This window comes from Protomyctophum parallelum, assembly GCF_964188405.1.
Source record: "Protomyctophum parallelum genome assembly, chromosome: 19".
Lineage (NCBI taxonomy): Eukaryota > Metazoa > Chordata > Actinopteri > Myctophiformes > Myctophidae > Protomyctophum > Protomyctophum parallelum.
Window position 1 is genome coordinate 43,835,653 of NC_139717.1, and position 25,729 is coordinate 43,861,381.

Below are 25,729 nucleotides of genomic sequence, written 5' to 3' on the forward strand. Positions count from 1 at the left end.
GCTATAACAGGCCAAGAGTGGGATATATTCCTCAGCCTAGTAGGAACGTATGTGAAAGATTTCACGTAAATTGCACGTTTCGTTGAAAACGGGCCAATCCTGCAAACTTTGTTTGCAGGTTAGCCAATTAGGATGGAATATGAAATATCGGACAGATTCGTCTTGAACGTCTAGAGATAGTGTGTAACGATTTCCGGGAATTTTGGGACAGAGGTTCATCGTTGGCATCCAGGGAGTGTGTGCAAAATTTGGCATCGACCGGGTTAACGGTGCCGGAGATTAGCTGTATACAGACGGACACGCACACACGCACCCACGCAATATTTGCATAATTTATGTTTCATACTTTCACCTATAAACTTCAAAACTTCAAATCTTTGTATTTTCCTTGTTTATTTGATGGTTTTTTTACTATGAAAGGGTTAGGGTGCCCTGGCAGAACAGAAAACACTGCATTAATAGATGGCTATCTTCTCTACCCATAGGCATAATGTAATAATGATGCTTCTCTACCCAGGCATAATGTAATATCTGATGTTTGATTCTTTATCTAGACTGATGAACTGCTGGCTGTCGGAGAGATGCTGTGAAGTTCTGGCCTCAGCTCTACATTCTCATCCATCCCTCCATCTCCAAGAACTGGACCTGCGTTTCAACAGCCTAAACGGTCCAGCACTGCAGCAGTTCTCTGGACTGAAGGCTCTCCAGTGAGTAGAATAGTACTGTGTTCATGTTCACTGTTTCTATTAGAATGTTTCAATGGTTGGCAGGCTGGGGGTGAATATGAGTCAATGGTTGGTAGGCAGGCTGGGGGTGAATATGAGTCAATGGTTGGTAGGCAGGCTGGGGGTGAATATGAGTCAATGGTTGGTAGGCAGGCTGGGGGTGAATATGAGTCAATGGTTGGTAGGCAGGCTGGGGGTGAATATGAGTAGAATATCGGAGAGACTGCATGCGTCTGCGAGCGAGAGAGAGAGAGAGAGAGAGATTTTTATAGTTTCACAAGATATTATTACTCAAAATGTTAATAACACATCTGTTTACACCTTCATTTAATTCCTATTTATATTCAATATTTATTTCTACATACATTGTTTTATCTTGAGTGTCTCGTTCCACTTTTGCTTTGGCAATGTTTTCTCATGCCAGGCAATAAAGCTAATTTGAATTGAATTGAGAGAAAACCTGAGAGAGATGAAGCAGGAGCCAGGGACCCCATGTAAAATGTAGTTGCAGATTAAACTTTTCTATAGATTTCATAGATAGCTTGCCCACTCTGTTTTGGTGCAGCTTACCTTTCCCTGGTGCCCAGTCTGCCCTCCTTTCCCTAGTGCCCACTCTGTTTTGGTAACTAGCTTTCCCTGGTGCCCAGTCTGCCCTCCTTTCCCTAGTGCCCACTCTGTTTTGGTGCTTACCTTTCCCTGGTGCCCAGTCTGCCCTCCTTTCCCTAATTCCCACTCTGTTTTGGTACCTACCTTTCCCTGCATGGTGCCCAGTCTGCCCCATGCACCTTTCCCTAGTGCCCACTCTGTTTTGGTGTCCACGATAGTGTTGTGTTGGATTCATGTTCAGTATTTTTAGACGCCCACTTAGTCGCAGCATGAGGCATCGTTTGTGAACTTGTAGATCTGCTATTTTCGACTAATGTTACCCTCAGAATAGGGATGTTAGGTTTTAACAAATTGTCTTAGTTTTGCAGTACGATCTATAGGACTGAAACCCTGGCTGCTTCCTCTCCAAGGCCCATGTACTGCTGAGAGGAAGACGTTTGTGTTGTATTTTATAAAGGCTCTGGTAGAGGCAGATATTCCTCCCCCAAGCTGGCCCCTGGCTATCTGGCTGGCAGGCAGGCTGACTGGCTGACTGACTGGCTATATAACTTACTGGCTATATAACTGACTGGCTAACTGACTGGCTGGCTGGCTGACTGACTGGCTATATAACTGACTGGCTATATAACTGACTGGCTATCTGGCTGGCAGGCAGGCTGACTGGCTGACTGACTGACTGGCTATATAACTGACTGGCTATATAACTGACTGGCTAACTGACTGGCTGGCTGACTGTCGGAAAGCCACTGGCTGGCTATATAACTGACTGACTGACTGACTGGCTATATAACTGACTGGCTATATAACTGACTGGCTATATAACTGACTGGCTAACTGGCTGGCTGGCTGGCTGGCTGACTGTCGGCTAAGTATATGTATTAGGCCGTGTTGGGACCCATGAAAAAGTGCTTAGAAAATGAGTTTCGTTCCCATGTCAAGCGAACTACGCATTCAATGCATTTTTTCATAGATAATACCCTTCTAGACTTTGGGTAAAAAGTTCTACTCATAAAAACCTGCTGTTTTTTTTTTATAGCCATAAATGTATAAACAGTTTATAACCAAAAAACGAAAATCGTGTGCTGCTGTTTTTGCTTGTAAAATGTGTTTTTGGCAACAATTTTTTTTTCTCAAATGTCAAATGCATATACATAACATCTGACATAAGTATTGGTGCCTTTAGTTTACTCAGTCATATGTGAATTTATATCATGAAATGTAGCATATTTGTTAAAGAATATGCTTCAACTTAAGTGTTTGCCACACAGTACAATGAAACCTACACAGTAAATTGTGTCAAGAGCTTATGTTTCATACATAGAAAATGTCTCATCCTAATGTGTAATGAAAGGTAGAAAAGAAAATCAGGGCACCTTGGGGCTTGGACCAACATGGCAGAAAATCTATCAAAATGTTACCACGCCCCCTAAATTGGAATAATGCAACAAATGGACAAGACTAAGAATTAAAGTAGTAGAGGTCAGAATTATTACAACATATGGTATGAAACATTTATTTATTTACAAGTGGGTCACAGCAAAGGGTCACAGCATCTGTCATCTGTACATCCACCCCCCCGGCCAAGGAAATATATGAAAATTGAAAATACAAAATAACATACAAATGCATAATAATTGTTGAAAAAAAAAAGTAGTAGGCCTACATGGTAACATGTTGGGTTACTCATCCCTATCACTTTCATCAGAGTCATCATCCCATGTAGGCCTACCTCTTTCTTCTGTTTCCTTTGACACATTTTCACAGTCCTGGCAGTGACATAAATCAGTGCAAAACAGTTTTGCAGACATACATGAACATCTTTCAGTCTCACATTTGCTTTTTTTGCAATTACAGTGGACTACCTGCAACACACTATCAGGGGCAGGATTTCTAGTCATCCATTGTACTGTTAACTCCCCATCCTCCATGACCCATCCACTGCCAATGGGTGAAGGAGCACACATCCTACTAGTCAGAGAACGTCTCATCACTGCTGCTTGGTAGTTTGCCCTTTTGCAATGTTGGTGGAGAGCATCACTTGTTGGGGGAATGTACAGTTCTGGCAAAGCTGATGATGCCGTACAGAATGATTTGTACCTTGCATCATTCACGTTTTTGGCAGATGATTGGCCATACAGGTAGCACACATATTTGCTCAGTGTGTTGAAAGTTGACTGGTCAAGGTTAAAACTGCTGCCAAGATGAACCTGCTTGGCTTACCTCAGTTGACTCAAAGAATGCCAAAGAGGTAACCTAAAAGTTCCTCAGACAGATTGAGGCGCAGCTTCCTCAGTGTAAGCAGAAGTCTCTGAGTATCACTAAGTGACTGTTTTGCAGGAGGTGGTAAACTTGGTGACACAAAATTGAACAACAACATGAAAGTCCTGTGAAGAATTTCATTTTGCTGTCATCAAATTCTGAAGGATCAAGAGTACGATGTTTCAACTCACTTTCTAATTTGTTGACTTTATCCCTAAGTGATTGACATTCAGCATTTAAAGATTTAATCTGTTCATGTAATGAGGCAATGTCATTTTGTGTTTCCTCTGTCTGCCCAATGCCTGGGACTTCAACAACAGTCTGTACCTCTGCTGTACTTCGATCAGTGATGGAGGTGAAACCAAATAACCTTGGCACGTAGTCAGGATGTAGAGGATCATCACTCTTTTCCCCTTAAATAACAAAAACAACAAAAACATTTACTAGAAATATGATATTAATTTGTTTACATATATGGGGTGTTTTCACATATGTCCTGTTTCAGACATCAGCCTCAAAACAAACTCATCCGGGACGGGGCTGCCAAATCATTGTGAGATTATTTTTTTACATTAACCACTGGAACAATAGCATCCCTATTCTGGAGGGAACATTTGCAGAAAATAGCAGATCTACAAGCTCACAACATTGTTGGTGTAGAGCAGGGGTAGGCAGCTTTAACCACGGGTGCTAAGGGTGACCACTGGCACACACTGGAAATGCCAGTGTCTCACTCTAATGCCAGTCTGGCATTAGAGTGAGAGAGGATTAGCCTGCATGTCTGTAACTGTGTACAAATGGAACCAATGGACCCCATTGGACCCCAAATGGACCCTTCTTAGGAACCAAATGGACCTTACAGGTCTGTAACTCTGAGAGATGGAACCAAATGGACCCTTACAGCCTGAGTGTACAAATGGACACATGCAGGTCTGTAACTCTGACACTATGGGTCCATTTGGTTCCATTCGTACACTCTCAGAGTAAGTCCATTTGTGCAATAACAATCAAACGTTATGTGGGTCCTTGAAAAAAACAAACAAAAAAAGTTTGATATTAAACCACTGTAGTGGTTATCAGTGGACTCTTAATGTGTCATATAAATCAGTGTCATACGATATTCTGAGGGAAACCATGGAGACTTAACATTCAGTAACTGCAGGGTGTGTTGATCAATAAGAACATTAACATTAAAGTCTTTCCACGGACTCACGTAACATGTTGATGAGTAATTACTCCTGACCAGATCTCTTTCCGGGTAACGGACTATGTTAATCCACTAATTGGTCCACAAGAAGAGAACTCCGTTAGGTTCGTTTAAAACGGGACATTGTGTGAAAAGGCCCTTTTACATTGAACGTATGGTTTTACAAAAAAAGCAACATACCTGACACAAAGTGAAAGTGGCACCCCCAAATCCATGTAGCCCTGAAACATGACTACATCGGCGAAGTGCAGCGATCCATTTACTTCTTTTTTCTTTACATTTCGGCAGTCTGTAAAAGGATAGCTCCGAGTTCTTTTTTAATCTGTTTGTACAGTCAATCGCACAACGGCTCTTTCCCATTTTCCCAGTTTAGAGAATGAAAACAGCGTCGCAACAGTGAGTTGCTAGGTTGCTATGGACAACAAAAAGTTCTTCCGCATACGAAGACGTTACGCGCATACTCAAGGGAATAAAGCGGCTACGCGATTGGTCCACGTGACCAAAACCACACCACTCCCCTTGCACATATTATTACGCCTTGTAAGAAATAGTCCCGTATTAGATCGCGGATTATAAAATAACTGCAGCGTCGGACGAGTAGAACTTTTTTATTTAGACTGTCTACCTATAAATCTCGTTTATGGAGAAAAAATTGTGTAGTCCCCCTTCCGTGGGAACGGACCTGAACGAAAAGGGACCTCACCACACGGCCTATATGTTCATGTTGGACCCATTGTAATTTAATTTCACATTTGTGATTTGTACTAAAGAATGTTCATGAATGAGTGAATTATTATTGAATAAAAATGGAATAGAAGTCGAAGATTTGACTAATAGATCTTGTTGTGGTACTTTAAGGTTTATTTATCATATTTAGAGTTATTTTAGCTCTAAACACATTGATTATAGTCCTGGATAACTGTCTAAAACCTTAAAAAACACTCCACAGAATCCCGCAGATTTCCAGCAAGGGCAGAATCCCATTCTTCCGACCGACGCCCCGTCGCGACGGTGCGTCGATCCGTCGCGACGCACCGTCGAAAGGTCCTATTTCGGTCCGTCGGTCGGTCGTTCCCGTCGGTCGGTCCGTCCGTCGCTCCGCCGCTCCGTCGCTCCGTCGGTCCGTTGCTCCGTCGCGACGCACCGTCGGTCGGTCCGTTTTTGCGTCGCGACGGACCGTCGGTCGCAGGGTTAGGGTGGATGGATTGATTCTCCCCTTGCTGCCCAAATGGTAACTAAATGTCATTTCTCTACCGTTTTGGACGGGGGTGGTCTCTTTGGAATCGTGTGGCCCCCCTGGAGGTTTCTATGGGGGTCTCGAGGTTCGGGGACCCCTGGGGACCCCCACGGACCCCCAAATGGTAACTCTGTCATTTCTCTACCGTTTTGGAGGGGGTGGGCTCATTTGAATCGTGTCGCCCCCCTGGAGGTTTCTATGGGGGTCTCGAGGTTCGGGGACCCCTGGGGACCCCCAGGGACCCCCAAATGGTAATGTCACCTGTGGACACTAACTGTAATTGTCTCGCTGTCTCGCTGCTGCGCTGCGCCGCACAGACAGCAGCTTGCAGCAGCTGTCTGTATATAGCAGCTATATTATTATTATTATATTTTTTGCGCCGCCGCGTTGTCTCGCTGCTGCGCTCTTGTGTGTAACATGTGCGTTCGTGTTGCTGGTATAGATATTATTATTATTATATATCATATCCTCCTTCCCAGCCTCCCCGTCCTGGACGGCGCAGAACAGCGTTGGATCGCCGGCCGCCTATCGTTGATCGCCCGCCGTCTCCTCGAGGACCGCCGAGGCAGATGGTTTACTGCTATATGCCATAGTGTTTATTATAGCTACTATTATTATTGGGCATTTGCTAACTTAACGGTGTGGCACGTATTATTGTAGTGTACAGTACATTGGGTACAGCGGTCATTCAGGCTTCAGAGGGCTGCTTACAGGGGTGGAATATTCTCAGGGTTGGCTTCACCTGTCTCTTAGCGCCCCTATATTGGTGAACACGCATGTTTGTATTTTACTGCTGTGATTTTCGATAGAAGTGTTATCCTATTTTGATATAGGCTTATTGCAGTGATCGTTGGTGTGCACTTGATTTGCCGTGGCATCTTTTGTGGTCGTGTGTACTAATGTGTATACGATAATATACAGTGCCTATTTATATTGCTATATTTGCTACGTTTTAATAATTGCCAGTCATACAGTATAAATTGCCACATTGTTATACCTATACATTTACGTATTTTACTTGTATAGTGTTATATTTGATATCCTGCTACATGATTTTATACTTACCTGTTTTATCTCCAAGCTTATAATAAACTTTGTTACTTTTCTATATACGACCTGCCTGCTGCCCTTATCCGTTTTTCTCAAGCAATGACAATTTCACTGGAGCGCAGCGCTATATGCACGCAGACAGCACATGATAATGTGGCAAGAAGAATATATTCCAATTACTTTTCGGTGCGCACTCACCATGAATCCAAGCAGAGGTCCTCACAAGTAGGCCTATAGGTAAAACACCGCCGCCACAGTCCCAATGGCCCGTGCGCAAAAAGTTGATATTTAACATTGGCTATAATCTGCCAAATCTCAACCGATTGGTATAATTCCAAATGGTATACACTCAATGAAATTTATATTTTCCATTTTTCATGGGCGTATAAGTCATAGAGCCAGAGAAAGGAGAGATATGGTATAGGGAAGCACTAAGCCCTGTTAGCCATGCAGCCTATTCTGTTTCATGAGCTGTGGTGGCTTCACTGATATACAACCTTTATTCAAATAGTTGAAAATGTATTAATAAAAATACTGAGCATGTATGTTTGATATAAGGCCAAACCTCATTTGAAAGAATATATTCAGAGTATACTCTTCATTAGCAAACTGTACCAAACGAAGGAAAAACCCCCGCGGGGATAACTGACGTTATAAGAAGATAACGCCCCTGCATGACACCTCCCTGGCCACCGTATAGCGCATTGACAGGTCTGTCTGTCTGTCGTAGCATGCAGATAGACAGATAGGGGGGGGGGGGGGGGGGGGGCAGTTTGACAACAGCGGCTGACACATGTTCATTGATTATGATTAATAGGCCTACTGTATACAGCTACTGTGCTGCTGGATCGTCGATAAATGGACTATAGGCCTACTGGACTTTGATGTTATACTGCACGGATATAAGCGAACCAGTTTATCAATGTTGGATAGTTGGATACCTGCATGCGCTCTTTGCATGTGCACGGCAGATGGAGAGAGAGAGAGAGAGAAAGAGAGAGAGAGAGAGAGAGAGAGAGAGAGAGAAATGAGCTCCGTTCATTGGCTTTATAGGCAAGTGCAGAAGGTTTATAACGACAGGTGCCCACCTTAGAGTAGCCTATATATATTAACTTATTATTATTTTGCCAGCGGGTGCTTTGGCTCTTGCGCGGAGTTGACGCCGTTGTCTATAGGCCTACGTGCCAGGATGATTTTAAATAAATATGTCTCTGTCTCTGCGTCTCTAGAGCTATAAAATATATAGCACACATCATGTGTGACACATGTGTGCACATACACACACACACACACACACACACACACACACACACACACACACACACACACACACACACACGAGATTCTGACAGAATGCAGCGGCGCATTCTTAAAATAAACAGATATACAAGCTTATAGTGTACCATAGCGTACATACCAGCATACTTACCGTTCAATAATAATTAGCATGTATTATTATTAACGAAAAACAAACAGTTTTTTCAAACAGTTGTTTGAAACAACTTCTGATTAGTTACTAACTTTACTAGACCAATTTAAAATAGTATTAGATGTTTTTCGTTAATAATAACTTATGCTAATTATTACTGAACCATTTTAGATGTTTATATTTCACCAACAGGCATGATATGAATTTATAGGAATAATAGGCCATCAGTGGCCACCGGTCGACTCCATTTTGCGCATTACGGCGCCTAGATTGAAATGACCACATTAATCAACAATAGACCATACTGTTCATTGAAAATAGCTGCAAAATCACTATAGTTGTGATGGGATAAAGTATAGACCTTTTAAGTATAGTTACCAAGTAGGCCTACCATTAACCCCGCGATGCTGAGCGTGTGTTCCAGCTAAAACTAAGGGTAGGTCTATAGATTTTTAGGGTTAATTATTAGGACCCGATTTTTAATTTCATTCAGAGGGAGAGTCAAGGTATATATTTTATATATAGTGAAACATACATTTAATCGATATCCTTCATCGTCTTCATTTCTTTCATAGTTAAAGCAATTGCTAAGTGGTCTATTGTCTAAAAAAAACACACACAAGCATGAACAGTAGACATCTATTCATCATTATTTATTTCAAATCAAAATACAAACCAATGTCACCAACTCATCTCGAAGTTCGCGCGCACACACACACACACACACACACACACACACACACACACACACACACACACACACACATTATTACAATAAAAATAGCAATTCTGTTATTTGTGTAATGTGTAGGCTATATATCCTACAAGTATGTATTTATTATGAAGAGGGCTGCGCTATGGCGATTCACTTGTGTGAGTGGAGGCGGGGGGCTTGGAATGGATTACTGACTGTGCAGGCAGAGATAAGTGAACGGTGTGGTCACGGTACCGCTGGCTGGCCTCTGTTTTGCGGCGCACCAAATGAGCTTCTGCTTCAGTTCATAATGCTAAATGTTTTATAAATCAATCGGATTATCAAACGATAGACTGCAACATGACAAAAACAGTTGCACTGAGCCATCTCGTTAAACCCAGCATGGCTGCGATGAATAACCTAATCATTAGACCTAATCAACGTCATATATAGTCACCAACCGATCCATATAATTCTGTAGTGTATGATCTGACCACGCAATGTTACAGTCCACTGCAGGCTATATACCATATCTCTCCTTTCTCTGGCTCTATGACTTATACGCCCATGAAAAATGGAAAATATAAATTTCATTGAGTGTATACCATTTGGAATTATACCAATCGGTTGAGATTTGGCAGATTATAGCCAATGTTAAATATCAACTTTTTGCGCACGGGCCATTGGGACTGTGGCGGCGGTGTTTTACCTATAGGCCTACTTGTGAGGACCTCTGCTTGGATTCATGGTGAGTGCGCACCGAAAAGTAATTGGAATATATTTTTCTTGCCACATTATCATGTGCTGTCTGCGTGCATATAGCGCTGCGCTCCAGTGAAATTGTCATTGCTTGAGAAAAACGGATAAGGGCAGCAGGCAGGTCGTATATAGAAAAGTAACAAAGTTTATTATAAGCTCGGAGATAAAACAGGTAAGTATAAAATCATGTAGCAGGATATCAAATATAACACTATACAAGTAAAATACGTAAATGTATAGGTATAACAATGTGGCAATTTATACTGTATGACTGGCAATTATTAAAACGTAGCAAATATAGCAATATAAATAGGCACTGTATATTATCGTATACACATTAGTACACACGACCACAAAAGATGCCACGGCAAATCAAGTGCACACCAACGATCACTGCAATAAGCCTATATCAAAATAGGATAACACTTCTATCGAAAATCACAGCAGTAAAATACAAACATGCGTGTTCACCAATATAGGGGCGCTAAGAGACAGGTGAAGCCAACCCTGAGAATATTCCACCCCTGTAAGCAGCCCTCTGAAGCCTGAATGACCGCTGTACCCAATGTACTGTACACTACAATAATACGTGCCACACCGTTAAGTTAGCAAATGCCCAATAATAATAGTAGCTATAATAAACACTATGGCATATAGCAGTAAACCATCTGCCTCGGCGGTCCTCGAGGAGACGGCGGGCGATCAACGATAGGCGGCCGGCGATCCAACGCTGTTCTGCGCCGTCCAGGACGGGGAGGCTGGGAAGGAGGATATGATATATAATAATAATAATATCTATACCAGCAACACGAACGCACATGTTACACACAAGAGCGCAGCAGCGAGACAACGCGGCGGCGCAAAAAATATAATAATAATAATATAGCTGCTATATACAGACAGCTGCTGCAAGCTGCTGTCTGTGCGGCGCAGCGCAGCAGCGAGACAGCGAGACAATTACAGTTAGTGTCCACAGGTGACATTACCATTTGGGGGTCCCTGGGGGTCCCCAGGGGTCCCCGAACCTCGAGACCCCCATAGAAACCTCCAGGGGGGCGACACGATTCAAATGAGCCCACCCCCTCCAAAACGGTAGAGAAATGACAGAGTTACCATTTGGGGGTCCGTGGGGGTCCCCAGGGGTCCCCGAACCTCGAGACCCCCATAGAAACCTCCAGGGGGGCCACACGATTCCAAAGAGACCACCCCCGTCCAAAACGGTAGAGAAATGACAGAGTTACCATTTGGGCAGCAAGGGCAGAATCAATCCATCCACCCTAACCCTGCGACCGACGGTCCGTCGCGACGCAAAAACGGACCGACCGACGGTGCGTCGCGACGGAGCAACGGACCGACGGAGCGACGGAGCGGCGGAGCGACGGACGGACCGACCGACGGGAACGACCGACCGACGGACCGAAATAGGACCTTTCGACGGTGCGTCGCGACGGATCGACGCACCGTCGCGACGGGGCGTCGGTCGGAAGAATGGGATTCTGCCCTCCCTCCAGATTTTCCTCCGGAGTCACCGCAGAAAAACAGAAAAAAACCTGCAGATTCCGTTTGGCCTTAGTTATCACTACTGTTCATGTTAACTATTACAAGCAGTGTTGGGTAACGTTACAGGACTACTACCATTTAGAAAGGTATTCTGTTAACCTTATATAAATATACCTTTGCGTTACTGAAGATTAAAACACATTTGTGAGGAATCACACAGCCTACGTAATCCCCTCATCAAGGTTTCTGCCTATCGGAGTGTTGTGGAGCAGTGCTAGGATTCACCAAACATATCTTCCTTCTCCAATAAATCCATATATGATGTGAATACTGAATATACTTCCACAACCTTACTAAAGGATGACCTCTCTGTCTTCTGTCGATCTCTGCCATGTTGCAACAAAACCAAACCAGTGCCATCAAAAGCAGATTGCTGGATTTTGGCGCGCTACGAGCTTGTAGGTCTGCTATTTTTGATGAATCGTGAAAAGTGACATGAAAGTGTGACTGACATAGAAAACAGTCAGGATTTAGAAGACATTTGCAGAATCGTTCCCAGGTCAAAATGGGTTAAACACTGATTATAAGTTCTATTAATATATTACTAAACAAAGTGATGTTCTCCTTCCTACAGAGTGATTCATGGAGGAGAACAATGGAATGATCCTCACCTCCATACAAGATGTGAGTCAGTCTGTCTGTCTGTCTGTCTGTCTGTCTGTCTGTCTGTCTGTCTGTCTGTCTGTCTGTCTGTCTGTCTGTCTGTCTGTCTGTCTGTCTGTGCATGTCTGTCTGTCTGTCTGTCTGTCTGTCTGTCTATATGTCTGTCTGTCGCCGTCTGTCTCTCTGTCTCTGTCTCTCTCTCTCTCTCTGTCTCTCTCTCTCTCTGTCTGTCCCTCTCTGTCTCTCTGTCTCTCTCTGTCTGTCTGTCTGTCTGTCTGTCTGTCTGTCTGTCTGTCTGTCTGTCTGTCTGTCTGTCTGTCTGTCTGTCTGTCTGTCTGTCTGTCTGTCTGTCTGTCTGTCTGTCTGTCTGTCTCTCTCTCTCTCTCTCTCTCTCTCTCTCTCTCTCTCTCTCTCTCTCTCTCTCTGTGTGTCTATATTAGATCTTCAAGCTCACTACATGTTGCGTTGCAACATGTTGGAAGGTTCCACTGGTCCTTGGAGGGTTCCAGGGGTCCTTAGAGGGTTTCACTGGTCCTTAGAGGGTTCCAGGGGTCCTTAGAGGGTTCCAGGGGTCCTTAGAGGGTTCCACTGGTCCTTGGAGGGTTCCAGGGGTCCTTAGAGGGTTCCACTGGTCCTTAGAGGGTTCCAGGGGTCCTTAGAGGGTTCCACTGGTCCTTAGAGGGTTCCAGGGGTCCTTAGAGGGTTCCAGGGGTCCTTAGAGGGTTCCACTGGTCCTTAGAGGGTTCCAGGGGTCCTTAGAGGGTTCCACTGGTCCTTAGAGGGTTCCAGGGGTCCTTAGAGGGTTCCAGGGGGTCCTTAGAGGGTTCCACTGGTCCTTAGAGAGTTCCGGGGGGTCCTTAGAGGGTTCCAGGGGGTCACCAGCAAAAGTGTTAATATAGCACTCATTTTAAACACTTTTTCCATATTTTATACGTTGTTTAAAAATAGTAGATCTACAAGCTCACAGCGCATCATTGCGTGGCGTGCTGCAAGCTTGTACATCTGCTTTTTTAAGTGTGTGCGTGTGCGTGTGCATGTGCGTGTGCGTGTGCGTGCGTGCGTGCGTGTGTGTGTGTGTGTGTGACCGTGTGCGTGCATGCCGCTCAGTGAATGATGTATTTAATGTGTACTGTGTTGTTTTCTCATCAGATTTCCAGCGTCTCACTCTGGACACAAACACAGCACACTGTAGCCTCACTCTGTCTGAGAACAACAGGAAGGTGACACAGGATGGTCAGCGTCATTCATATCGTGACCATCCTGACAGGTTTGATGTCTGGGATCAGGTTCTGAGTTCAGAGAGTCTAGATGAACGCTGCTACAGTGAGGTACAGTCCAGTGGACTGGTTTGGATAGGAGTGACTGACGGAGACATCAGTAGGAAAGGAGGGGGTCAGGACTGTCAGCTTGGAGGGAATGAACGGTCCTGGTGTCTGTACTGTGTTGTTGGTCAGTGTGGTGACCGTTACTATGTCAGACACAATAGTAAGCAGACTGTCCTTCCTATCCGTCCCTCTGGCTCCAACAGAGTAGCAGTGTATCTGGACCGTCCCGCTGGGACTCTGTCCTTCTACAGAGTGTTAGAGGACACTCTGACTCACCTGTACACCTTCCAGACCAAGTTCACTCAACCGCTCTACGCTGGGTGTGGGTTGAACCGTGACTCCTCTGTGTCTCTGTGTGAGCAGAGATAGATAGTCTCCATGTGACTTCAGGTCGCCATGGTTACTCAACATGTTTGGGTGAGTCCATGTTGTCATGGTTACCACCTTTGCCTAATAGTGGACACTTTGACATCATAGAACTCCATATTTGGACATATTGACTCAGACTGACAGCATTGTGACGTCATCATAAATAAGACAAGCAGAGACACACTGACATCAGAGAGGATTTGAGAGGATTTGTTTTCAACAAGCAGATCTACAAGCTACGAGCTTGTAGATCTGCCATTTTGTAGATCTGCTAATTTGGAATAGTGATGTATTTAGGTTAAAGTTATTTTAGGTTAGATTTATTTATCATTTTGCTCTTAGGACCCCCTGGAACCGTCTGTGTGTGTGTGTGTGTGTGTGTGTGTGTGTGTGTGTGTGTGTGTGTGTGTGTGTGTGTGTGTGTGTGTGTGTGTGTGTGTGTGTGTGTGTGCGTGCGTGTGTCTGTCTGTCTGTCTGTCTGTCTGTCTGTCTGTCTGTCTGTGTCTGTCTGTCTGTCTGTCTGTCTGTCTGTGTCTGTCTGTCTGTCTGTCTGTCTGTCTGTCTGTCTGTCTGTCTGTCTGTCTGTCTGTCTGTCTGTCTGTTGGCAGCATATTTTTGTTTTAGTCAGACTTTTGAATAGTTTTCATTTCGTTTTAGACCCATTTTAGTCAGCTGGAATGTTTTAGTGTTAGTCTAGTTTTAGTCGATTAAATCTACAGGTGATTTAGTCCAGTGGTTCCCAAAGTGGGGTCTGCGGACCCCTAGGGGTACGCGACGCATAGCCAGGGGGTACCCCAAGCCCCCCTTTTTGAGGGGGCTAGTGAATCATGGTGTGTGTGTGATATGAAATGTCCAGTACCTCCCCAGTGCCTCCCCAAGTGCCACCCCAGTGTCTGCCCTGCAGTGTCTGCCCAGTGTCTGCCCAGTGCCTCCCCAGTGTCCGCCATGGTGCCTCCCCAGTGTCTGCCCAGTGGCACCCCAGTACCTCCCCAGTGTCCCCTGAGTGCCTCCCCAGTGTCCCCCTGAGTGCCTCCCTAGTGTCTCCCCAGTGCCTCCCCAATGTCTCCTCAGTGGCTGCAGTTTCTCCCCAGTGTCCCCTGAGTGCCTCCCCAGTGTCCCCCTGAGTGCCTCCCCAGTGCCTCCCCAATGTCTCCCCAGTGGCTGCAGTTTCTCCCCAGTGCCTTCCCAGTGCCTCCCCAGTGTCCCCTCAGTGCTTCCCCAGTGCCTCCCCAGTGTCCCCCTGAGTGCCTCCCCAGTGTCCCCCTGAGTGCCTCCCCAGTGTCCCCCCAGTGCCTCCCCAGTGTCCCCCTGAGTGCCTCCCCAGTGTCTCCCCAGTGTCTCCCCAGTGCCTCCCCAGTGTCTCCCCAGTGTCCCCTCAGTGCCTCCCCAGTGCCTTCCCAGTGCCTCCCCAGTTTTCCCTCAGTGCCTTCCCAGTGCCTCCCCAGTGTCCCCTCAGTGCCTTCCCAGTGCCTCCCCAGTGTCCCCCTGAGTGCCTCCCCAGTGCCTCCCCAGTGCCCAGCCGAGTGCCTCCCCAGTGCCTCCCCAGTGTCCCCCTGAGTGCCTCCCCAGTGTGTCCATGAGTGCCTCCCCATGCTCCCCAGTGTCTCCCCAGTGTCTCATTGTCTTATTAATTAATTATTGAATCAAATTAAATAATTCATCAAAATGTTCGACGCAAGAAGGCCCCCCTGCGACCTGCGCCCAGCAACATGCCAAAGCTTTTTCCTGCAGGAAACACTGCTTGTGGTTGTAAATATATTGTTATCTGTGTTGCGAGGATGAGGGGGTAGACCTACCTGGAAAAATATCTACCCCAAAAGGGTTACCTGGTCCAAAAAAGTTTGGGAACCCCTGATTTAGTCGACTAAAATGTATTTTGGCGGGCCTTGATGCCGTCGTAATGACTGTGAAATAGCCACTTGCTGAAAATAGCCGATCTACAAGCTCACAACGAGTCGTGCTGCGACGCATTGTGAGCTTGTAGATCTGCTATTTTCAATGTGATCTCAGCAACCAAGTGTAAAATTACTTGTACTGGATCTCTTGTCCACTATAGTCTCTTCCTAACATTTTAGTCTAGTTTTCATTTGTTGACGATATTGTCAGTATATTAAGTCTTAGTTGTCATAGCTTAGTTTTAATTTAGTTTCTGTTTAGTTTTCGTCAGTGGAAGAAGGTGTTCGACGAACATTTTTCGTTTTAGTCTACAACATCAACACTGTGTGTGTGTGTGTGTGTGTGTGTGTGTGTGTGTGTGTGTGTGTGTGTGTGTGTGTGTGTGTGTGTGTGTGTGTGTGTGTGTGTGTGTCTCTCTCTCTCTCTCTCTCTCTCTCTCTCTCTCTCTATGGCTGTGGTTCTCACAGTGTGGTCCGGGGACTCCCAGGGGTCCTTCAGGGGGTTCCAGAGGGTCTCACTCATTCACTGCTAGATTTATTTTGCCCCTTATTTTGTCCTTTCAGTCAGTCTTGTATTTTGAAGGCGTTGATCTTATTTTAATTCACACCAAACGTATGTTTTAGTAACAATCATTATACATCACGTCATTAACAACTGCATTTATGTGATTGGTTAGCCTACATATCACGTAAACTTCCCCTTCATTGTCAATGGCATTTAATGTTTGTGTTGCCACAAGTTTACGTCATATTTGGCGGATATTTGTCCTAATAAGTTCTCCTTTCATTGTCAATGGCAAATATGAGACGTGTGAGAACAAAAGCTGTTTATAGGAGGGGCTCAAAAAAAGAGAAAAAGTTGTGCATGGCAGACAGCAGTGAATGAGTTAAATGAATATAGCAACAACTTCAGTTCAACCACTTTAACCTCTACATCAGATATTTGAAAATATCAGATCTACAAGCTCTGCATGTGAGTTTGTAAAACAGGCTATTGTCACAACATCTTGAAGATGAAAATGAGAAGAGAAAAAAAAGAGACTTTGAAATCTGGTCTCGACTTAGACTCCGAAGTCGAATAGTCAGTTATGGTGTGTCAGTTGTACATATGAGATGAATAGTCAGTTATGTTGTCTCAGTTGTACATATGAGATGAATAGTCAGTTACGTTGTGTCAGTTGTACATATGAGATGGATATCTTTTTGGGGGGCAGTCCAGACCCCTTTGGGTTTCTGCCAACGTGACCTCCTAGCCCTGAGGTAGTGGTTTCTGTTTGACTACGACATTACTTTGATTGAAAGGTTTTTAATACAAGCCGTTCCAGTGGCATCTAAATGTAAGGTTGTAAGATGCTCATCGGTCGATAGCGAGGATGAAGGATGAAGGATGAGGATGAGGATGAGGATGAAGGATGAAGGATGAAGGATGAGGATGAAGGATGAGGATGAAGGATGAAGGATGAGGTTGAGGATGAAGGGGTACTTATATATATTATATTAGGGGTACTTGTAAATATTTCTCCCCTCCAAGTGGTCCCTGCGTGGGCCAAAAACATGTTTTAGAACCTTTTTTTTGTATATAAACCTTTATACTGAACCACTGAAACCCTGTTGACTTTACTGACGGGGGTCCCACAGGGTTCCGTACTCGGCTCCCCTCCTTTTTTTTTCCTGCTGTGAGAGTGTTGATTGGTCGACTGGACTTGCATGTAGTTTACTCTCATGGTAGACTTTGTAAATCACTCTGGATTCAAACATCTGCTAAATGTCTGCATTCGTTCTTTAATGACATTCTGACCTGAGATCAGATTCTAAAAATGTCTTCTACATCCTGACAGTTCTCTGAAAAAGCCATGTTTCTACGTCAGTCGTTCTTCGTTTTTCTAAAATAGCAGACCTATGAGCTTTTGTTTTCTTTTGATTTTAATATTAATTCCATATTATTCTCATTATTCAGACTAGAAGCTGGACGGCCTGCGGTCGGTCTGGCTCTAGCGCCACGGAGGGGAAAAAACAGACACCAGGTCGACCCTCTTGTGATTCTGGTAGTGGGATAATTCTGATGTTATTGTCTGATCATTCATATTCATTATTCTGATGATCACATTTTGTAAAAGTGTTTATTTGTTCAATAAACTGATTCTTGAACGTCTGATATTGTTCTTTATTGATATTCATAGTGTTGTCGTGACAATATTATATATGTGACCAAACCAGCTTCAAATTGACGTATTGGTTGTTCAGTTTGACCCACCAGTTTTGGAGATATATATGGCTTATAGAGTAATGTCTTGCAGAGAAACGGCGAGTTGAGAAAACAGGCTTGAAAGGTTCACTTCTGTGGACTCTAACATTACACCTAGCTACATGTTTAAGCATTTATTTAGTAGCTACATGTTTAAGCATTTATTTAATATTTACATGTCTTCTGTGGACTCTTAATATTACACCTATAGCTACATGTTTAAGCATTTATTTCATATTTACATGTCTTCTGTGGACTCTTAACATTACACCTAGCTACATGTTTAAGCATTTATTTCATATTTGCATGTCTTCTGTGGACTCTTAACATTACACCTAGCTACATGTTTAAGCATTTATTTCATACTCTCATGGTGGACTTTGTAAATCACTCTGGATTCAAACATCTGCTAAATGTCTGCATTCATTATTTAATGACATTCTGAAAGTTTATTATTAGTGTAATGTGCAGTTATCACCACAGAGTGGCAGCAAAGCCTATATTTTGCTTATATATTCTTCTAGGATGATAGACAGACAGACAGACAGTGTAAAGTAAATCAATTTACTCCATTTCTGTACTTATTAGGCTATTAAGTACAATTTTCAGTAGTTTTAATTCTACTTTGAATTCTACATCTCAAAGAAGTACATTTTCTACTTTTAATTCTACTCCACGACCACTACATCTCAAAGAAGTAAATATTGTACTTTTACTCCACCACAATTCATTGAAAACTTTAGTTACTCTTAATTTGTAGATAGCAAATCTACAAGCTCACAATGCGTTATGCGTGTACATCACGACACATTGTGAGCTTGTAGATCTGCCATTTTGTCATTTTAATTTTATACATTTGAAAACGTATGAAATGGACGGTACTTCTGATACGTACATTAATATAATGTAATATTAATATTACATTCCGTACATTAATATGATACTAATGCCTTTGTACTTTTACTCAACAACATGCAATTCACTTTCTAAAGTGCATGTTGTTTTATGTCAAGGACCCCCAGATTCATGTTTGTCCAACTTTCAAGGTCCCCAAAAGCATATCGTGTGCCGCCATGGTCATTTGTCAGGGACCCCTGAATGTCGAAGGGACCCCCATACCAGATTTGTGTGGTTAAAATGTTTGTTTTTTTTAAGAAGAAGAAAAAAAGGGGAAAAAAGATGCACTTCCCCCTAAGATTGTTATTGCTGTTGTTGAAAATATATAGAAAATATTCAAGGCCCATTATGTATTTATGTATCTCAGACCCATCTGAGCCATGGACCACCATCTGATGACATTTAGCCTCTCAGACCCATCTGAGCCACGGACCACCATCTGATGACATTTAGCCTCTCAGACCCATCTGAGCCACGGACCACCATCTGATGACATTTAGCCTCTCAGACCCATCTGAGCCACGGACCACCATCTGATGACATTTAGCCTCTCAGACCCATCTGAGCCACGGACCACCATCTGATGACATTTAGCCCCTCAGACCCATCTGAGCCACGGACCACCATCTGATGACATTTAGCCTCTCAGACACTGGCTTCCGGTTGTTTTTAGGATTGATTTTAAAATTATTGTACTTGTGTATAAAGCTCCCAATGGTCTCGCACCTTCCTACCTACATGACTGCCTGCCTAAATATGTCCCAAACCGCCCCCCTAAGGTCTTCCACTGCTGGCCTGCTCACTTTGCCTAAAAAAATGGCAACTAAAAAATACGGGGAAGCAGCTTTTTGCTTCTACGGGCCGACGGCATGGAACAAACTCCCACTGTACCTTCGACAGGCAGCCTAGTCACTGTATTACTGCTTGTTTTTTAATGTCGTTGCCTTGCTTTTCTTTTATTCTCCATTGTTCTGTAAAGCACTTTGAGCTGCATTTCATGTCATGAAAGGTGCTATACAAATAAAGTTTTATTATTATTATTATTATTAAAACTAAAGCATGTTGTTGTTATTATTGGATCAGGGGCCTATTTCATGAAACGTGGATTAGAGATTAAGCCGGGCTTTAACACATATCCTGGCTTAATATATCCTGGATCAGTGCTTAACCGGTTTCATGAAAGCTGGTTGATCTTGCCAGATTAACTTAACCAGTTAACCTGGATATGTTGAGGCTTGATTCGGTTTCATGAAAGTGATGCTACATAAGTTACCATGGAAACTAATGCTTTGGACTTAGCCTTCTCCGGACCAGGCTAACAGCCAGGTTTAACCTAATCCTGATGTCTTTACTGTTCATTAAGCAGTCAAACTGATCACAAACCAATGATGTTTTCCAGATTTATTCAATTATTATGGGTTTATGTTGCCTTATTTGTATCGGTCTGCATTAAAGGACTAATTTAAGCACTATATAAAATCAAATAACCAAAATATATAGGCTGCACAACATCATGACAGCTTGTGAGCTTGTAGATCAGCTGCTTTTGGTGAATGTTCCCCATGAATAGGTTTGCTGTCGTGCAAGTGCACGGTTAAGAAGAATTATTATATTATTATTTTTTATTTTTGTAAAAGTGAAAACCACTAAATATTACCATTACTCATTGTTTTACAACATATTACCATTGTAACGTTTCACCCACTACTAGTCCTACATACTTACACCTATAAACCCCATTCAAACCTATTTAGGTTCATCCTACGGTGGACATGTGTGCCTGAAAAGGAATCTTTGAAATGTTTCATAGTTTTAGAAATATAGTGCTTTCAAATTTGAGACATTTATAGGCAGATGGTGGCACTTCAAAAAATCACTTTCACCTAGAAACTCCATTCACACTTTGTAAAATTCAGCTTACTGTGGAGACACATGCTGGAACTTTTTACTTTGAAATGTTTTGTAGTTTCTGAGTTATTTAACTTAAACACCCAATGCATTCTCAATGGCAATAGCACAAACTTTGGCATGCTACATGAACCCATGACCCGGCCCTGTCTGGGCAACAACCCCCTTCCCCAAAGGTAGCTCCCTCAGAGGAGGGAGTTATGGCCAAATATCACAATGCGACAATATCATTATGCTTACAATATTAAGAATTCTGTTTTAAGTTAATAGTAGTGGTAAAATGTAAACTATATTTTTGGGGTAGTTAATCATTCAGTCTATCCACTATTGAGAGTATGTTCTCTCTTTAATTACAGCAGCAATATTTATTTTATAAGCTTAAGTCCTTGTATCAGTAAGTCTTGAATAGATTAGTAAAGATAATGAGATATACAGAAGGGGGCTGTAATGCAACTATTAAGGATGCAAACTGCCTTAATACCCCATGAAGAAGAAGGATCAGTAAATCTGTGATCCACATAAGGGGTCTAGAGACAAAAAGCCAGACTGTCTATTAAGCCAGGCTTGCTGATCCCGGCTCGCCAAATCCACCAATTCTGAGCCTCGCTTGGCTTTAGTGGAACGGAATAAACCAGGCTGTAAAGATCAGGATTTGAAAAGCCTGGCTTTGGCCTAAATCCTGGATTAGTTAATCCAAGTTTCGTGAAACAGGCCCCATATCTTGTCCACATGTCCATGCTGTATTGATGTTGGTACCATTAGGAGAGATTACATGATGTTGGTACCATTAGGAGAGATAACAGGCTGTATTGATGTTGGTACCATTAGGAGAGATAACAGGCTGTATTGATGTTGGTACCATTAGGAGAGATAACAGGCTGTATTGATGTTGGTACCATTAGGAGAGATAACAGTCTGTATTGATGTTGGTATCATTAGGAGAGATAACAGGCTGTATTGATGTTGGTACCATTAGGAGAGATAACAGGCTGTATTGATGTTGGTACCATTAGGAGAGATAACAGGCTGTATTGATGTTGGTACCATTAGGAGAGATAACAGGCTGTATTGATGTTGGTACCATTAGGAGAGATAACAGGCTGTATTGATGTTGGTACCATTAGGAGAGATAACAGGCTGTATTGATGTTGGTACCATTAGGAGAGATAACAGGCACATTGATCAAAATAACAATTATTCTACATTCTCTAATTGTGTACACACACACACACACACACACACCCTCCCCCCCCCCCCCCCCCCCCGGTGGCAGCAGAAGCTTCGTAACGGGCAAGGCGGATGTTGCTCCGCAAAATAAATAAGAAATTAACACTTTTTCTCCCAACAAAACAGCAAGAAACGACTCGACGATCAAACAAACTGATTATTGATCATTATATGACTATCACGTAGCAGGACAAAGAAACGCATTATTATTATTATTATGAAACAACAGAATGGAGTATTTTGAAGCACAGCGGCTGTTCTAGGAGCGATCCTCCTCCTCCATCCATCCGACCGTTAGGCTGCTGACAGCGGGTTGTTGAGGAGCTGCTGCCCGGCCTCGGAGCTCCGGTGTTCTAGTTTGTCATCAGACCATGTCACCTTCAGTCCCTTGTTGTCCGCGTCAACCGTCGCCGTAGAGACGGACCCACAACGACAGATGTTTTTCACAGTGAAATAATGCGTAGCTGTCCGCGTCAATGCCTGTGTTTCCCCTTTATTTTAATCACAATTCCAAACAACATAGCCTATAGCCTACCGATGTGATTCGTCTTAAGCGTCGGGCAGGCGTTGTGTGGAGTCTGTGGACCTTCGCCAGGTTTTGTTGTTGTTGACAGTCACGGGAAGAAGGGGTTGTCTGACTCTTCTTGTTTCTTAAATTATCCATTAGCTTTTATACATTATATTCTATTCGCCATTGAAGTATGAGTACGTGTCACGTACATTAACCATGTAGCCCAGCATGTAGTGCGTGAAAATAAACGCATTGATGAATGAAGGAAAAAAAAAAAAAAAAAAAACCTTTCTGACGGGATTCGAACTTGTCTTGTTCTCAGCATAAGTTCACCTGTCTGGAGCATAGTCCAGTGTGCCATTCTATCCATGACGTTAAGCAACCACAATCACATGATCTAGTATGGAACCAGCCATTAACGCACAACCATGATCACTAGGTTAAGTTCAGACCTCAGTCACCACAATGGTTTGCAACATAGCTGTTTAATACTGATTTGTTAAAAAAACATCTCTCACCATCATCACCTAAATTCACCTTAGAGTCAATATGTTATACAGGCTACTTAGAAATTGTAAATAATTGAAGCATTATAGGGTAGACAGTGTGTTTATAACATGACCTCATAGACAACAAAGAGGCCAAGTAAATCAGCCAACCACATGATTTAAAAGTCAAGTTATTTTATTTGGCACATCCCATACATAGTACACAAGAGTAACATTCTTGCCTTGCCCACTGTTCTACAGTGTGGAACAAAAATGACCACAAAAGGGCACACTGTCTGATGTCTGATTGCTCCTGATCACATCAGGACAGTGGTTGCAGCTCCTCTGTATCAGTTTGTAACCCTTCCATGTTGATGGAGCAGGTGACATTGGTTGGCAGTGTAGAAATTCACCATAATAGATGTTAGGGTTGAACTTATCATTTAGGCATTTAGCAGCTTTAACTTATCCAGAGTGACTAACAAATTACAATAAGCAAGGTAAACATGCATCAAATGCAGAGAGACAAATGTTGCCTCAGTAAACCAGGATTACAAATAATTTACACATTGAAACTATAGGATCTATCTAAATAGCATTCCATCTCAATTTAATTGGAATCTTTGCAGAAGTATGTATGGTCATCCAGACTAGGCCAAGACCAACAAGACAGGTCATCTTTTCTTTTCTCCCACGATTTTGTAACACATTTTACACCCAGTGCCAATTTCTTAAGATGTAATCCTGGGAGCTACTCACCCTCTGCCAACCTGGAGAGAGCCCCAAACTGAACTCATCCTTCAATGCACGAGGAGTGAGCAGTGTTTTTAAACAAAATAAATAAGGCCCAAGCTGAGCTCATCCTTCAATGCATGAGGAGTGAGCAGTGTTTTTATTACTTAAAAAAAAGAAAAAGGCCCAAGCTGAGCTCATCCTTGTATTTTTAAACAAAAAATAAATAAATAATAAGGCCCAAGCTGAGCTCATCCTTGTGTTTTTAAACAAAAAAATTAATTAATAATAAGGCCCAAGCTGAGCTCATCCTTCAATGCATGAGGAGTGAGCAGTGTTTTTATTACTTAAAAAAAAGAAAAAGGCCCAAGCTAAGCTCATCCTTGTGTTTTTAAACAAAAAAGAAATAAATAATAAGGCCCAAGCTGAGCTCATCCTTGTGTTTTTAAACAAAAAATAAATAAAATAAAAATGATGGCTGGCCAACGAGGGCAGTGATTTATGCGCAGGGTATGCAGGCTGGGCACAAATACTCCTCATCCTCATGGTTTATAATTCCTACACATAATTGGTGGTACCATAAGGCACAAGAGGTGCATTGAATCTGAAAGAACATGAATACATTGTTATTCATGTATTTAGTTAAAGTTCACTCACAGTTAGGTTTTTGTATTGAGTTGTGCTTGAAATGTACTGTAATTCTGCAAACTGTTAACGAATACCTCAATCAATCAAATTAAAGAAAGCATGTGCTCTCCATGTAAAGAACTTTAAAAACGTTTCCTACCCAGTCATCCACAGCAGATGACCTTCCTGCCTTTCCTGTTGTTACCTCCCCACAAAAGCGGCAGAGTTTTGCCAGGTCATCTATGAAAATATATTATTCAGTTAAGTGAAGTCAAATGTTTTGCTTTTGGTGAGGCTAATAAAAATCAAATATGTATATGAAGCCTACCAGAGTCCTCCATTAACTTAATGCCAATGTTGGCCCTTGTGACATTTATGTCGGACTCGTACTTGGTCCCCATGAGCAGCTGCTCTGCAATCTTAAAATACAGGTTAGTGTTAGTTGTGTTCTTTTAGAATGTATGAAATGAATTGTTACTATAGGATATAAATTATAGTCTATATAATTACTTTACTTACTTTGCATACAAGCACCCCACAGGAAGTTGCATCCCTTTGAGGAGGATGAGAGACGGTCTCACACTGCCACCGTGAAATTGTGCCGCCGCCTCTCATCCTTCGCATATAAGCTCTGAAGAATAAACAAAGCTGTTTGTTACGTGCACGTCAGAAACCATTGAACATATTTACAATGAAGCACAATAAATGTTGGATTTACTTGCCTTGTTGCATTCTCACATGTCTTCACCTTCTGGGGTGTAGCCATCATTGGGTCAACAAAAGTAACTCTATTCTCCCTGGGATACATGACCTTCAGTAGATAGGATACATTAATACTTCAAAATATTAGTTGTAAATATAGCTGCATAATTTGCATTAATTAAAGTTCACTTACTACAAGTGTGTAGTGGCCGTCTTTGCACACTGCCCCCATTATGATATCCCATGCCAGGGGATCAATCTGCAATTGATCATTTAATTTGTGAACATGGTGTGATTGTAACACTGTAACACTTTTAAAAGCAAACGTTATCCTTACTTTTTTAACGCCCCTGGATTTTAATTCCCATATAAGGGTCATCTCCGATACGGGTATGACCTTGATTGCCCTTTTGGGCCACCAATGCCAGGTATGCATTTATAATCTACACACACACACACACACACACACACACACACACACACACACACAATAAGTTACAATTAAAAAACACTTGCATATCAACACTTGCTCACAAAACAAGACACTTACTTCGCAGTGGACCATTGTTCCTGGAGCAAGGCTCTGAATGTCCATGGTCAATACCTTGAATTGGTCCACCTTGGACCATATAATTTGGCCTTTTTGACCTCTCCATACGGCGTGGAGAACTGCA